The sequence below is a fragment of the Buteo buteo genome, unplaced genomic scaffold, assembly GCF_964188355.1.
Source record: "Buteo buteo unplaced genomic scaffold, bButBut1.hap1.1 HAP1_SCAFFOLD_58, whole genome shotgun sequence".
Taxonomy (NCBI): Eukaryota; Metazoa; Chordata; class Aves; order Accipitriformes; family Accipitridae; genus Buteo; species Buteo buteo.
The window spans coordinates 469,349-485,305 of record NW_027439224.1 but is presented as its reverse complement, the minus strand read 5'-3'; the positions used below and the strand labels follow the sequence as shown (position 1 = coordinate 485,305).

Below are 15,957 nucleotides of genomic sequence, written 5' to 3'. Positions count from 1 at the left end.
CTTAAATGCCTAAGCATTTGTATGTGTTCCCTACTTTTTGTGGGTAATCGCTCATAGTGTAATAGTGTGTGTTCAAAATTCTATTCATCTTGTACTTGCATTTCACATTTTAAAAATTCATAAGCAAGAAGTTTTTTATTGTTCTCCTGCAGTAGAGGTGAAATCCAGAGGCTTACAAAAGTCAGGAATCTCAGCAGGAAAGAAGAAAAAGATCATTTGGTTGTAATCTTTAAAACTAGAGTTATTCACTAAAGCCTTTTTATAAGACAAGCATCTAGAACACTTCTGTTTCACGGGAAAATAATAAAATCGGTAGAAGAATGGAAGTCTTTCAAGAAGGAAAGAAAAAAGGTGGTGTTGATGTTACCCAGCAAAAATTGTGATTTCTATCTTGGATCTTGTGGTGTTTGGTAGGGTGTTTTAGTCCTGGTTTTTGTATTGCTCAAAGTCTGTGAAAAAGCTATCATCTTATCTTGAGATACAGGCTGAAAATATATTGGCTATTGTAAAATCTCTCTTACCTCATTACATGTGGGATTGGAGGTATGGGTCTGATTTGCATTTCATGAATGTTTGGGGTTCTTTGTGTCAGGACAATATCTCACAAGGCCTTTCATGCTGAGTGCAGAAGGGAACCTGACTCACAGGTTCCTGCCCCACGGGGCTTCATCGTCCTGCCCCTTTGTCCTTCCCCTCCTCCTTGTCCTCATCCTCGTCCTCGTCCTCGCCCTCGCCCTCGTCCTCCCCCAGGCAGGCGGCCATGAGGCCTGCGGGGGCCGGGGCCGGGCCGGGGACGGTGTCCCTGCAGGGTCAGGCAGCAGGAAGGAGCGCCCCGGGGCATGCTGGGAGCTGTAGTCCTGGGGCACGGGGCTGCCGGGCGGCCATGTTGGTCTCTGCAGTCTCTGCTCCAGCTGCGGCCCGGCTGAGGTGAGGGCTGGGGCTGCCCGTGAGGCGAGCGAGGCCCTTGGGCGGGCGTGGGGGTGTGGGAGCCGGGCCCGGCTGAGGGAAGGAGAGAAGGGGCAGGGTGAGGGGGGTCGCAGTCCTGGGTTTGTGGGTTTCACACAGACTCCCTCTTCAGAAAACACAGCCTCTGTGTGGGTCAGCGGTCCCTGCAGAGCTTTAGTATTTGTAGCCGTTTTTATAAATACACAGCGGGCTCACACGGTGCTGTGCTTCTTGTAAACTGCATCGCTTTTATCCCGGCTACAGCCTGGAGGGAGCAAGTGCCAGCCGGCAGATTAAGATGGAGATGAATGCAAGCGATACACTTGCGATGGTGATCCTGCCACAAGGCACGCTGCGTCTTTGTTATAAGTTACGACGAAAATTTGTATGCCAGCCCGGGGATAAACCAATCCAGGTTTATTGTAGCAAGCAACAAGCAGGCAAAACAGCGCTGGGTGGCCGGGGAGTCTCCGCTCCACCAACGGCACACACCTGATGTGGTCACGTGTTTGACAGTTAAACAGTTAAGTGTTACATATGTATGGGAGTTGCAGGTACGCCTATACATATGCATGACCTATTCCCGCTTTGCATTAAAATTAATTCCAAGAGGTATTACAATTAGTTCCGAGAGGTATTACGATTAGTTCCAAGGGGACACTCCCTCAAGTTTATCTATCCAAGCCACGGAATCGGCCTTGGCCGGTTTCTGGGACCAGTTCCTTATTTTCTCAGAAAACTGCTCTTGAGGAGCTATATGATAAGGTAATCAAGACTGGCTCATCCTGCTTACTTAGCTCAATATCTAGTTTCTGCACTTGTTACTGTGGTTATTACAGTTAAAAGCAGCTTAGTTACTAAGTTGTAGAGATCAATATATTTTAACAATCAACAGGTTTGATGAACAAATTGGTTATGCAAAGTTTATTACAATTCCCCCTTTTTGTTTTTCTTATTTTGTTCCTCAAACTGGGCAAGAGCTTCTCGAGCTAGGGAGAGAAGGGGAGTTTCTTTAACAATTTCGTCTTCTTCTAGGTGCTTATAGTGTCTTCTTATCAACATTAGGTGTACAGCTTCTAATCGATTTTTTATCAATCCAGTAATTCTATTCAATATACAAGGTGCAAAGGTTAATATTAACATTATGAGAACTAGGACAAAACTAAAAGCCTAAGTTATGTAGACATGGGTCTCTGGGTACGAGTTGACATAACGATTGATTAAAACTTGGGGCCCCGGTAGCAATTACTTGCTGTAATATCATTTGATCCTCCCACCTATAGAGCGTCCATTTATAAGGTTGGTGGGGGTTCCCTTTACCTTGGGTTATCCCTATCAGCATTAGTAACAGTCTTATCATCCAAATGCTTAATCTTAAGTTCAAGAAAAGTGGTGTACCCTTACCCTTGCGACAGGTATTCCGAGGTTGTTGATAATCATTTTGGTTTTTGTCTTTACCCCTGGTGAGAGATGGGAGACTTCGGGGAAGCTCTGAGGACGTTTTGTTTGGGAGTAATAAGTCAAGAGGCTCCGTGAGCCTTCTCTGGAGGTGGTTCATCAACTTTAATCCGAACAGCAGTACGTCTCTGCCTTCTTCTCTGCCTACTCTGTTGCTTAGAGCAGTGAGGTGTACCATCTTCTCGGCAGCAGTCGTATTCTTCAGGGGAACCTCCTTTATATTTGATTCGCTTTGACTTATATGCGTCCCAGTTTTTATCCTTCACTTTCCAAGCTCCCCACCCCACTCTGACCACTGTTCGTCTGCAAGATATTGGCAGTATTTCAGCCTTCGTTGAACACGGCTCGTTGGCGTAAAGACAACACCTCTCAGGGTTTATGCCTTTAGCAAAAATATCCCACCACTCTTTGGAGTCCTTTGTAATTTTCCCGGTTGATACTCCCACACGTAATGCTTGCTCAGTTAATTCCCGTTTGTAATAATAACATTCGTGGCAAATACCACTAGAGGGGAATACCCATAGGAGCAATGTGTGCACCACTTTTCTCTACAGAGTTTACACCTGTAACATACAAAGGGATAACATATACAGTGAGGATCTTTACAAAAGATAGTCTCACTCATCCGCTTTTCTTCGGAACTTAATTTTCAAGCTGTCAGGGTCTCTGGTCGCCTCCCAGTGAGAATTCTGCATTGGTCTTTTGATTCTGCTTGCACGAGTCCATGCTCTTTTGGCAGTCCGGACTGCAGGATCTGTAGTAAGCAGAACAAGAAACGGTCCCTCCCAACAGGGAGTTAGAGATGATTCTTTCCAAGTTTTGATCAATACGTTATCTCCAGGCATAATTTTGTGTATTGCAATATCTAATGGTGGCCTCTGCACTATCAGTCCCTTCTTTATTAGTTCTTGCCGTCTCTTCATGAGTTTAATGATATACTCCTGTAAGAATTTTTCTTCTATCTTTGGGTGTTCAATCGGCATTTCTAGGTCATAGGGCATCCCCTATAACATTTCAAAAGGAGAAATCCCAGTGTTTGCTCTGGGTTGTGTCCTTACATTTAATAGTGCTAATGGTAAACATTTTATCCGGTTCATTTTAGTTTCAATGATTAATTTAGTCAAATGTTTCTTCTACTATAGCTTGTAGGCAAGTAGGCCATCCCCTACTAACTGGATCTAATAATTTGGAAAAATAACCTACAGGTTTCTTTCTTCCAGCCCATTCTTGGGTTAATACCCCAAAGGCTGTTCCTCCTTCTGCATTCACAAACAAATAAAACGGTCGTTTAGTATCGGGTAAACTTAATACCGGAGCATTTACAAGGTCAGCTTTGAGGCTTTCTAGACTCTGTTCATCCTTCTGAGTCCGTTTTATTAATCTTACTCCTACTAATTTCTGATACAAAAACTTCACTTTGTTGCTGTAATTTTCAATCCCTTGTCTACAGTACCCTAAAAGTCCTAACAACTGCCTTATCTGTCTCTTGCTTGTTGGTGCCTGGAGGGATAAGATACCATTCACTCGTTCAGGATCTAATTTCTTAGTTCCCTTACTCAGCCAGTGTCCTAAGTATTTTACTTCCTCTTCAGTAAACTGTAATTTAGACTTTGAAACCTTGAACCCCTTCAGGCTTAAAAAGTTCAATAATCTAATGCTCTCATTTCTAACAGTCTCTTGATCTTCCCCAGCTAACAACAGATCATCTACATACTGCACTAAAGTTACCTCTGAGGTTGATTCAAAAGTTTCTAGTACTTGTTCCAGAGCTTGCCCAAACAAATTTGGTGATTCTGTAAATCCTTGTGGAAGTACAGTCCACCTTAATTGTTGTTTCCGGTGGGTTTCTGGATCTTCCCATTCAAAGGCAAAATAATTTCTACATTCCTCCTTCAAGGGGCAAGCCCAGAAGGCATCTTTCAAGTCTATAACACTGTATCACTTCAATTCCGGGGAAAGTTGGCTCAACAACGTATACGGATTAGCTACGACTGGAAACCTGGTAACAGTTCTTTTGTTTACTTCCCTTAAATCTTGAACTAAGCGATAGGAGCCATCTGACTTCTCTATGGGCAGAATGGGGGTATTGTGTGGTGACATGCAAGGTTCTAATAATCCCTGCTGTAACAACCTTTCGATTACAGGCTGTAATCCATGTCTACCTTCTTGTGCCATGGGATATTGTTTGACTCTAATTGGAATTTCCGTGTTCTTAATAGTGACTTCAAATGGAGCAATGTTTAATCGTCCTACTGACTCTGGAGTGTACCACACTTCGGGGTTAATTTTAGCTTCATCCTCCGTTGTCAAGACACACAATTTTACTGCTATTTCTTTGGTTTTTATTTCCAAATTAATTTCCAATTCAATCATTAAATCTCTTCCCAGTAAATTAGATTCTGCTTCAGGTACCAACAAAAAGGATCCTATTCCAAGTCGAGATGGAGCTTCTATTTTTACTCCCTTTATTAGTGGTACCTGAAACGGTTCCCTTTTTGCTCCTATTACTTGTAATTTCTCCGAGGACAGTGTGCATCTTCGGGGCACTAACTGGACACTAGATCTCTCTGCCCCAGAGTCCACAAGGAACTCTACTTCTTGATGCTGGGGACGTAATTTTAATTTTATCAAGGGCTCTGTTTTCTTAGGGGTCCCCAGCAAATAGATCCCCTGACCCCCCTAATCTTCTTTAAGCATTTAGTGGGGGTCTCATCTTTCTTCTGGTGTTCACTAAATGCTTTATTAATATTCTGTCCTCGAGGAACAGATTCCTTAATGCCTTGAACAATTATAATGCGCAGATCTGCCATATGAGTTCTATGTTCTGCATTTTGGTTATCCCAGTTTGGCCGCTGTAGTGGCCATTTAATATCTGCGCCTGGACCGTGTTGGTGCTGCTGATCCCAAACTCTCATTCCTGCTCTTCGAATCATTTCCCTTTCCTCTGTTGTGAATAGTATACTTAAAATTGCCTGTAACTCTTCCCAGGTATATATATATTAGGACCCAAAAACTGGTCCAACCTTTCGGATACTCCCAAGGGGCCTTCTAAAAGGTTCCCCATCTCCTTCTTGAATTCCCTTACATCTCCGGAATTCAAAGGTACTGACACAAATCCCATGCCAGGCTGTGGACCCCCTATAGCTATTTCTCTCAAGGGGTATAATCTTTCTTCTAACTGCTTTTCTTTCTGGTCTGACTCCTCGTTATTCCCCTGTTCTCCTCAGGGGAACTCGGAGGGTCTAAGTCTGGGGCTGGGGCTGTCGGGGAAGAGGAGGAAGGGGGGGGTTGGGTCAGGTGCGAGTGTAGGGGGAACATAAGGGGGAGGAGGTGTGGGAAGTTCTTCGGGGTTTTTAGTTCTTTTTTTTTTTTTTTTTTATGGTTCTTTTCACTTAGAGCAAATACATGGATTTGGGTATCTAATTTTATCCATAAATGAGCATATTCACTCTCTTCTAAAGTCAAGGGTTCCTTAGAATTTACATATATGTTTAAGGCTTGACATATCCAATCGTCAAACGTCCCCAAAACAGGCCGAAATACCTGATCTCCTCTAATTTGTTTACCACCCCACCCCTGTATGCATTAATATATCATTTTCTCTCTGCTTTTGCCCTGTCTGGGCAGCCAGTCATCCCAATGGGCAATCATTACCCTAAAGGACTATCTGGCGGTATCATAGGGAGACTGACCTTAGGATTCCCTATGGAGTCATCCCTCTTCCCAGGCGACCTACACCCCGGGGAACCCACCATGGAGTCAGAAGGCTTGCTTTTCTTCTGCCCCATCTTCCGAAGTGCCTCTCTCTCACACACACACACGTGCCCCTCGTTCGTGGCTCATGCCCTCGTGGGAAATGAGAACCGCACTACAAGAGGGTCCGCACTCACTTTGCTCCTCTCGGGAGCGTCTCGTTTATGCACACTTTGGGAAACCCACCCCGACTGAACGGGAAACGCTTTCAATACTCACTTAACCTGGAGTCTTCGTCCGGATCCTCGTGCACGAAAATTATGGGGTACTGCAGTGTTCTTTTGCCTGCTTGCCAAATTTAGAGTTCGGAGGTAAGGGTCTTGGAAAGGATATCGTCCACTCCGGGGCCATCCAAGGATGGGGCGCCTCCCCAGAGTTTAGATTCCAAACGAAGTTAACCTTATCCGAGTCACGGCACCAAATTGTTATAAGTTATGATGAAAATTTGTACGCCAGCCCGGGGATAATCCAATCAAGGTTTATTGTAGCAAGTAACAAGCAGGCAAAACAGCGCTGGGTGGCCGGGGAGTCTCCGCTCCACCAACGGCACACACCTGATGTGGTAACGTGTTTCACAGTTAAACGGTTAAGTGGTTTTCAGTGCCTGCTTTGGGAAAGAATATCCTCAACTAGTCTAAGGTACAGATCTATTAGAGGAAAAGGAGTATGAGGTAAAGGAGCATCATGCTGCATTTATTGCTAAACGTCTGCTTTCATTTCATTCAAACTAGAAAGTAAACAAAGATTGGACCTGCCAAAGAATTTGTTTCCCAGAGTGAGCATTCAAGCACTGGGGAGCAGTTTGCAGGATCAGAACTTCAGCCTGCTCTGGGTGATAAACCCTCAGGAGAGGAAAGAGAACCCCCACTTTTTTAAATGCAGCTCTACTTATCTTAATAGTTCTTCTTGTTAGATTGTGTTGGCGGTCAGACTCTAAGCACGTGACTAAACTGTCAAAAAAATCAAGATATTTAAGGATTATTTGCTGTATTAAATGCTCTTACAAGCAGTGCACTCTATTGCCCTGTGGATAGTATAACGTCATGACTGGCAATTTTCCTTTTTTAGTACAAGGACGCATGTGTGAAGGCAAATCGAGGGTACAAGTGGTGCCCCACAGCAAACCAACCTGCCAAAACCCAGGCATCCACTGTTACAAACAGGAAGAAGCTATGGGCCTTTGCTTCAGACTCTGCAAAGGCTTTACCAAGCCCGAGGAAAGTGACAAGAAGTGACGAAATGCCACAGCGTAACTTCAGGATGGCAGGTGAGATTTCCATCCACGTTCCTCACACGTAGCTGCCTTGTTTTGTTTGCGGACGCGGTGTTGGAATCGAACTGCAAGACCAGTTTCCTTTACTGCACCTGGTACTGTAGTGCAAATACCTTTCATGTCCCAAATTGAGTTGCCAAGACTCTAGTTAAACCTCTGCATAACAGCCTCAAATTTCCTAAGTGCATGATTGCTTTCGATAGTCGAGTCCAGATGTGTGACATATCATAAGCCATACCCTGTTTGGGGTCCAGATTTGATTGATGTTTAGTTCAGGCTTATCTGCTGTTAGAGCTTTTCATAGTCATAAAGGGAAATGCTGATTGTGTGCATTCTTTTTGTCTTTCATAGAGTGTTGTACTATGTTTAGTAATTTGCTGTTGACAGAAATAATTTATGGTTGTCTATGAAGTTGGAAGTGCTAACGTTCCTGTGGATGAATGTACCAGTGGAGCTAACTTCTTGTATTTAAATCAAGAGAAGCGTAATGATAGCTTGGAGGGCTGGATTCTCACCATTTTAAACATTAAAAGGTAAAATAAAATCATATCCATCAAGAAGTGGATTGCCTGAGCTGGTGAAAGGCAGATAATCTCACACTGATATCCACAAATGGCAGAACTGTAGCAATCATGAGCCTGAAGTAGAAACATTAATGTTAAATACTGGCAGCTTAAGAGCCTAACAGTCAAGGTAGAAACTGATTTTTACCCCACCACCCTTTTTTTCCTTTTTATTTTTCTTTTCTGCAGTTTGACATTTCTAATTTTATAAATACTGATGTATTTGAAACTTTGTCATATCCTACCTAGGTTATGACAAGTGTGTGGCAGATAGGACTTTCCTGCTTAGAGAGATCGTGAGCTGGAGAGTGGGAAATGGTTTTATGGAACAAGTATAAAAGGAGAAGAAGGAATAAAAAGGCTTGTATGCCTTTTTGCCAGTTTAGTGGTTTGAAAATTCCTGTAATGAAATTTCTTCTGGCTATGAAGGAACTGTGAATTGGGATCAAAAGAAAGTGTTTCCTGCTACATCGTTCTGATATATGGGAGACCAGTTCTAAAAATCTCAGGCCCCTTCATCCCATTCTGGTTTTGCTCTCAGAGGAGTCACTTTTATGCTCCTTCAGGTTTATCGACTTAACGGAGAGAACAAGGAGTAGGTGTTGGTCTGCCTGGCTGCTGTCCCCCACTGCTCCTGCCGGGGTATCCAACTGTAGAGCTTCTGAGTACAGAGAGATCTTGAATCAACACCTATCAGAGCAGAGGACAGAGAACTTAAAGAGTTCCTGAGAAACTGATCTAATCCATTGTTTTATCTATGGAGCCATTAATTTCTGAAGAAGGCCCTCTTTTGTGCTACATGTGACTTTGAAAAGATGACAGAGATCGGCAGCTTCAGCAGTTCCCTGGATAATATTCTAGCTAGGATGTTCCCTGTCAACCTCAGCTTCATCAGTTCTTGTGTCTTTACATTTATAGTTTCTTGCCAGATCTGCATAAGGCTGTATGACTTAAATCTTCATATGAAAAGTAGCACTTGTCTTGACATGTGAAAATTGGGACCCCAGCTAGTGCTTATACAAAAAGAGGTGAAATTTGTGCCAAGAAATACTTTTCTAAAGACTCCTCAGTCTGACTTCGATACTGCAACTGAGTCCTGCTGAGTCTTGTATAAGCACATGCATCATAGCAGGCATACAGAAATCATGCTGTATGTTAGAAAAGCAGTGACAGTTTTGGTGCTGCTGTTTTCAGTAAGACAACTTCAGTGCATTAGTCTTGGTCACCTAGCTTGTGTATTTACAAGTGAGTGAAACAGTGAATGGCAAGGGCTCGAGCACTGCTGAGAAGTCATCCATGCGTTTTTATTGCTAGCATACTCTGGCATAGTTTTGATCTGCTCCAACCTAGTAATCTCCCAGACAGTTCTCAGGAGTGGCTTGAGTCAACAGCATATGCTAGGATCTGTTCCCAATAGGCACTTTAGATGTTACTGTACTATTTTGAGGACAAAAAAAATTCTGGCAAGTGAGTAGAAACTGCTGTGTTGCCAACCTGCGAACCAGAGATTAGTCCCTAGCCCATTTTATTTACTCTTTTCCTTCTCTAGACCAGTGTCAATCTCAAAAGCATCAGGGATTTATCTGGAAGTGATACAGTCTATCTGTGGGGCTTTTTGAGTGTGGTAGCTGTGTGATACATACAGGACATTACTCTTGTCCGTTTAGTTAGTTGAGACTATCTAGTGGCCTAGTATCTCTCACAGGTTGCTCTTTAGTCCAGATGGTGTTCTTTATCTCAACAGTACATTCACTGACTGGAGATCCTTCCCTGAGAGCATTCTCGTATTAACATTTTCATATAGTAGAAGTTGTTTTGAAATTTAGGTCCATTTAGGTCATATGGAGATCTCGAGAGTGAACATACAATGTTAGAATCCTTACTATCCTTACAGTATCCCTTTGGGTCCTATTGGAGTTCCCAAACTATTGCAGATGAACCTTCCACATCTCCTTGGAGAGTCCATCCATTCCTGCTCCCTGAGATCCGGCTCCTGTTCAAGAGCCTGAAAGATATTACAAGATCTCATGTTTTTTTAAAACTCGAGAGTCTCAAACCATGACTGCAAACAAGCTCAAGGAAATGTGAAAATACCAGGAAATTCAAACAAAAAACATAGAGATATTTAGAAGAGAGTGGAAAGATACACACAAGTATTATGATGCACTAAAAAATGTCATCATAGTAGGAAAATGTTCTCCATCTGATAAGCTGAGTATCATTAATGCTATAAAAAGAAACAATGTACATTGCATATACCAGTACGCAGATCATCAGTATATCTGCAGATACTATATGATTGTAAAGAACCTAAGGATGGACATGTGTAATTGAGGTAATGCAAGGAATAAAGTTTCTCGTCTCCTGCAATGTGTCCTCATGAAGAATGCTACTGGGACGTATAAGCGTAGTTGAACAGGGGATTTGGCAGCAAACGTAACAAATCAGGCAGCACACAAACTGTGGCAGTCAGGCAGCCTGAAATTAGTCTAAAATCTGTAAAGATGTGGAATTTTTGAGAGTTGAAAAGCAAATTTGTGTCCCTGTATGGACACAAAGCAAAAAATGTCGTCCTTACTGTGAATTTTATAAGAAATGGCTTGCTGAAGAGCTCACAAAACAATATTGCTGAAGATAGGCAGTATGAGTTTTGTTTCAAAGACTTGGTTTCAGAGCAAAAGCTGGAATGGGAACTTTTTATAATTGCCATTTCTAAATCTTGCAAGGCAAGGAAGTAGTCATTTTCCCCATTAAATTGCACATTGCTAATCAACCCCTAGGGGGAATTCAAAGTTAAAGGAAGTGGTAAACAAGACAACAAAAACCAGAAACAATAATACCAAAGCAAAATGAATAGCTAACTCTGAAGTTAAACAGAAGAAAATTAAGATTAGACAAAATGCAATGGGGTAATCCCTTCCATTAGTGTTAAAGTGTCAGACTTAATTCAGCTTCTGATATCAATGGGTAATAGAAAGTGGGAATGCAAAACCATGCACGTGCTCATAATTTAGAGAGTGTTTCTGAAGTGATGACAAGGGAAATTCACAAAAATTGTGCTTCAAGAGTTAACAGGCTGCTTGAGTTGCTTCTAATCCAAATCTTGTTCTTCTTGTAACTGTGAAGCCCTTTTCTGCTCCTGTCTTCTGCCCTCAATGTCATGCAAAAGAACTTCATCCCTAGTATTATGTTAACATACATTTATGAATTTTAAATGCACTGTGGTTGTTCAAGTGGTCAGTCATCAAGTATGGGAAAATGAAATGATAGAACAGAAACATGCAACTGCTGTAGCTGTGATGCTTCATTAAGGTTCCTGAAATAAAAACGTTCCTGAGAACTTGACTTTGAAGTCCTTATCCATAAAGCTATTTTTCAGAAGTACTACCAGAAGTACTACTAGGATGAGCTGATCAAGTCAGACGAGGTCTTTTAAGGCATAATGAACTATATAGTATCTTCCTTGCAGCTGCGTCAGCTTCCATAGGAGTTAACAGGGGGTTATTTAAACAGGATGTAGACACAGGCTGGCAGAAATTTGGATTCCTTATCAGCTCTGTCACGTGCACTACTACTTACAGTCATCAAAAAAAACAAACAACAGTTTAGTAGAAGAAAAACATAGAAGGACAATTGGTTTGATATCAGGATATTGGCTGCAAATCAAAGTAGATGTGCTTAAGTACACAAGACCACTGTAGCTAAGAGGCACTTTTATTGTAAGCATCTCTTTACAGACACACATGACTTTCTGAAAAACTCTTTTAGCTGAAGTCTATCATTTTTTTTTCAGCAAAGAGATGATTTTTATTTTTTTTTTCAGATTTATGAAAACTGATTTGATACATGAGTTGTGAGCTTAAAATGAATACCTCATCAGATGAGATCTTTTTCAATTTTTTAAATCCAAACTGTGGGATAAATTACTATTCTGAGAATTTATAATTTTTTTAAAAATTGCTGTTGGCTTGTCAAAAATATGTTTTTCATACAGTGAAATATTTTCATTCAGATGCACCAGCAGCATATAGTAAGAGTTAGGGCGGAGCAAGTAAGGATCTTGGTTTTTTTGTTTGTGAGACTGCATATTAGGAATCTAGAAGAAGAAAACCAACCAGCTGGATAGAGAGGATAACTGGTAACATTTGTTTGCAATAAAGTTAAGTCTAAAATCCATTGGAAAAACCCCCGCAGTGGTTTGTTTTAATCCCTTAGTAGAGAGAAAAAAATGGAAATCATGTAGAAAGGTAGGAAATCCTGCTTGAAAATTTGAAATCCAGCAGATGAATTCCTCCCCAAAGTAATAAATATGTTAAAAGTAAGTTAACTGAACAAGAAATTCTTTGAAGCTTTAAACTGAGCTTCTCCTGTCTCTCTGTTCTTCTTCAAAATTGTATTTGAAATTTTTCAGTTTACAGAGAGATTGTAATCATTGTCTCTGAAGACACAGCCTGAGGCTGGAGCTTTAGGCTAAGATTTTATTTTCTATATATTAGCATTCAGAATGTTGGGGAGAAGAAAAATACCATTTTCAAAGTGTACATTCAACGCCATGTATGCAATTCCTTTACTGTCCACTGGTTTGTATAGTATTAATTTACTGGCAAGTGATCAATCAAAATCATAGTGCACAAAGAAGGATGGAATCTTTTTTACTCTCTTCTACCGGTGCTGGAATTAAGCACTTCAAAAACTTTGAAAACCTAGAAAAGCACTTTTACAGCGTTATTCAGTAGGGTGAACAAGTAAGTGTTACAGATATAAGCATATGTCATATCTACTGAGTAAAAACATTTTTTTTGTTTTTCCTGGTCCTGAGAGGAAAGATATTCTAAATATACTGCTCACTAGTGTTGCCTATTCCGTAAAGCTCACATACTTTGTTTTCCACTAATATTTTTAAATGACACAGAAGTTACTGCTCTTCAGTCATATCCCTGCATTCAATTACACAAGAACCTCATTCATTAGGTGGTTGAGAAAAGCTTTGTATTTTAGACTGTGAAATGATGGTAATTAAATGACAAGGATACAGGAGAAAGTTTATGTTTGTATCTCTACTCTCTACCTTCTTTGTAGAGCAAATAATTAAAATTTAGAGCCTAATTACATACAAATGAAAAAATCCGAAGCTTTCTGCACTCCAAATAGGAATGCACTGAAATATCAATAGCTCATTTTATATAGCTGAAGTATTAGCCACTACTTATAGAGCATTAAAATAAAACACTTCGAGCAGTTTGTGCTCTATTTGGCAGTCAAAAGATAGCTTTCTACATTGTTGATTAATAGGCTGGGATTCAACTATACAACTTGAAATATATTTCATTAGCAAAATATACAATGGTTTGTCTGTAACAAGAAAAGAAAATCAACAACAAATGCTGAACGGAAAAGCAAAATAAATATATTCTCTTTAATAAGATGTGGCAGGAAGAGGTAGGTCTACCACAAGTGTATAAAGCCCAAGAAGCTGGTTCTCTGCAACTTACTTGGTTCCAGACCCCTTTGCTTGTGTACTTTTCTCCTTCTCTTATCCTGTTTTATTCGCAAATAGTACTTTTTTTCTGTGAGCACTACTCCATCTGCGTGCTCTACAAACATTTCTCCTTCTTCTTGATGGTCCTAAGACTCATTTCTTTACTCTTAGTAAACTTAATTGCTTTAATGTTCTGCCTTTCACCTGACTTGATCCCCATCCACTGCTGCTTGTTCTTCTCCAGACTCCTGCCTTCAGGCACAAGGGCCTGGGACACCCCACCCGTATCAGTCCCCTGCCGAAGGAAAAGTCTTCTCTTCTGAGAGAGAAAAGAAGTCCCAGTCTTCCCAGGGACAGAGCTGGGAAGGGCTGTCTGGAGCAAGTCTTTGCTAAAACTGTTTGAGGACCATGAGCAAATTCAAGGGATGGAAAATCCTGCATTTCTGGGCCTGGGGGGTCCCCAGGGTGCTGCTGCGTCCCCAGCACATGTCCCCATGTCACCGGAGCCCTCTGTGAGGTCACAGTGGTTGGGCTCTACATCTTCCTCCTGGGGCTGGTGCTGCCCCAGTTGCTCATGGCTTTTGCCTGGAGGAGCAGCGTGTCGATCCGTGGGATCCTGCTGCCCATGCGGAGGATGAGAGCGCTCAGAGGTGAGGGGCTGGTGGGAGGCTGGGGTCTGATACGTGCTGGAGGCAGTGTCTGTCCCAGCCGGGTGCTGGGGGCTGCGTCCCATCACCTCTCATCCTGCTGCCAGGCACGTCCCAGAGGGTCCTGGATCCATCCTCTCCCTGCCCTCCGTGAGGCAGCTGGGGACCGCTCAGAGGTGACTTGGGCTGGCCGGCTCTTGTCAGGGCTGCCCAGCCCCAGCCCTGCCGGCCTCTCCTTGCGGAGCCCGTGTCCGTCCCCTGGCCAGCTCAGGGCCCCTGTGCTGGACTCACTCCAGCGCATCGCTGCCGTTCTGTCACTGAGGAGCCCAGGATGGGCCCAGTCCCCCAGGGTGGTCTTCCCACTGCCGCGGTGAGGGGAAGACTCCCTCCCCTCATCCCACTGACTTCCCTCTTGCCAGTACAGCCCAGCACAGGCTGGTAGTGCTGGGGCAGTCTGGGAAGATCCTCACCCCTCCCTGGCGCGAAGCCCTGCAGCCAGCAAAGCCATTTCTTTCTTTTCTTGCAGCTCTCTGCTCATGCGTGCGTTCCCAGTCCAGACCTGCGCGTTCTGAGGACAGAGGCGGTGTGACGGGGACTGTCCCTGCGGCCGTCACTACCTTTGTGGCCGTCGGGACTTCTCTGCTAAAGCGACTGCAAGACCATGAGGTGAGGTGGGGGTTGAGGGCTCCCCTCCATGCCCCTGGCTTCCCCGGGTGCCGTGGCAGAGGGGCGTCTCACCTGACAGCACCTCTGCCCTCCTGCAGGCGCTTTGTCCCCAGGCGCCGATCCTGCTGCTCAAGCTGGACTAATGCCATTGCTCCCCACTCCTTTCCCCGGGAGCTCCCAGTGCTGGGGCTCCTGCCCGTGCGAGGAGCAACACTGGGCCCCAAGGCGCAGGGTGCTCACGGCTTCCCCTCCTCGGGGCATGGTCTCGTTCCCATGCCTTCCCCTTTGCCACGGTCCATTTGGATCTCTCAAATGTACAGGACAACATACGCTGTGATTTCAACTTTATTTCATGAGCTCAGTAAGAAATACAATGAAAAAACATGACAGGGGCTCAATTCCCTTCTCCCAGACTCGTCTATCATGTGAATTCACTCCTTCACCAGTCAAGTCATAAGGTTTCATAACTTATAACCTGTAACTCTTAATATCGTGCACCTATGAGCAAAAAAAAGAATTTTTTTGCTATGAACCTATGAGCCAACCGAGAGAGCGCTCACCCTTCCTCCTCCATCACGGTGTGGGCGTCCCCTGTGTCGCACCGGGAAGCATGAAAGCCTCAGCAGTTCAGCTGCTGTTGGATCTGCTTCAAAAGCTTTTTGAGTAAGCTGATGTTTTATACCCTCCAGCTTGGAGGCTGGGTCTATACCATTTCCTTACGTTAGTGGATTCTGAGGAAACTGCCAGACAAAAGGTAATGGCTGCCGGAGACAGCCATCCGCAGCTGGTAATGGCTGCATCATGGCCCTTTAGCTCTCTCTAGCCACGCGTCCTGCCTACGCGGTGCTCTCGCTTTGACCTAATGGTGCTGCTCCCAGCATACACCAGGCCTTAGCAGGAGCTGGGTTAGCCAAAATCTAGGCAGGAGTTGAGTGAACAGTCACACCCTTCCTTGTCCGGCACTTTCCCCCTGACCTCCGCCATCCCCCGTTTTCAGGAGTGACCGCCCAGGCTCCCATGTGGCCTTTTGCCCCGGTGGAGTCGATCTCCCTGTCTGACTCTCTGCTCGTGTCAGAGGCACCGCGGAAGATCCTGCTGTTCCCCGTGGCTGTCCTGACCGATGCCTGCAACTCGTCCCTCGTGCCCGTGTCACGCAGATGATTTGGGGGGCAG

At 43.6% G+C, this 15,957-nt stretch overlaps 1 long non-coding RNA gene across 1 annotated transcript; it reads left to right on the top strand.

The window, feature by feature from the left end:
* The first annotated feature begins 875 nt into the window (after window positions 1-875).
* Window positions 876-14,115, top strand: LOC142027813 (uncharacterized). The gene is made up of 3 exons (XR_012649297.1): window positions 876-927; window positions 7,225-7,423; window positions 13,716-14,115. It is a non-coding gene; the product is annotated as an uncharacterized LOC142027813 (long non-coding RNA).
* Window positions 14,116-15,957: the final 1,842 nt, after the last annotated feature.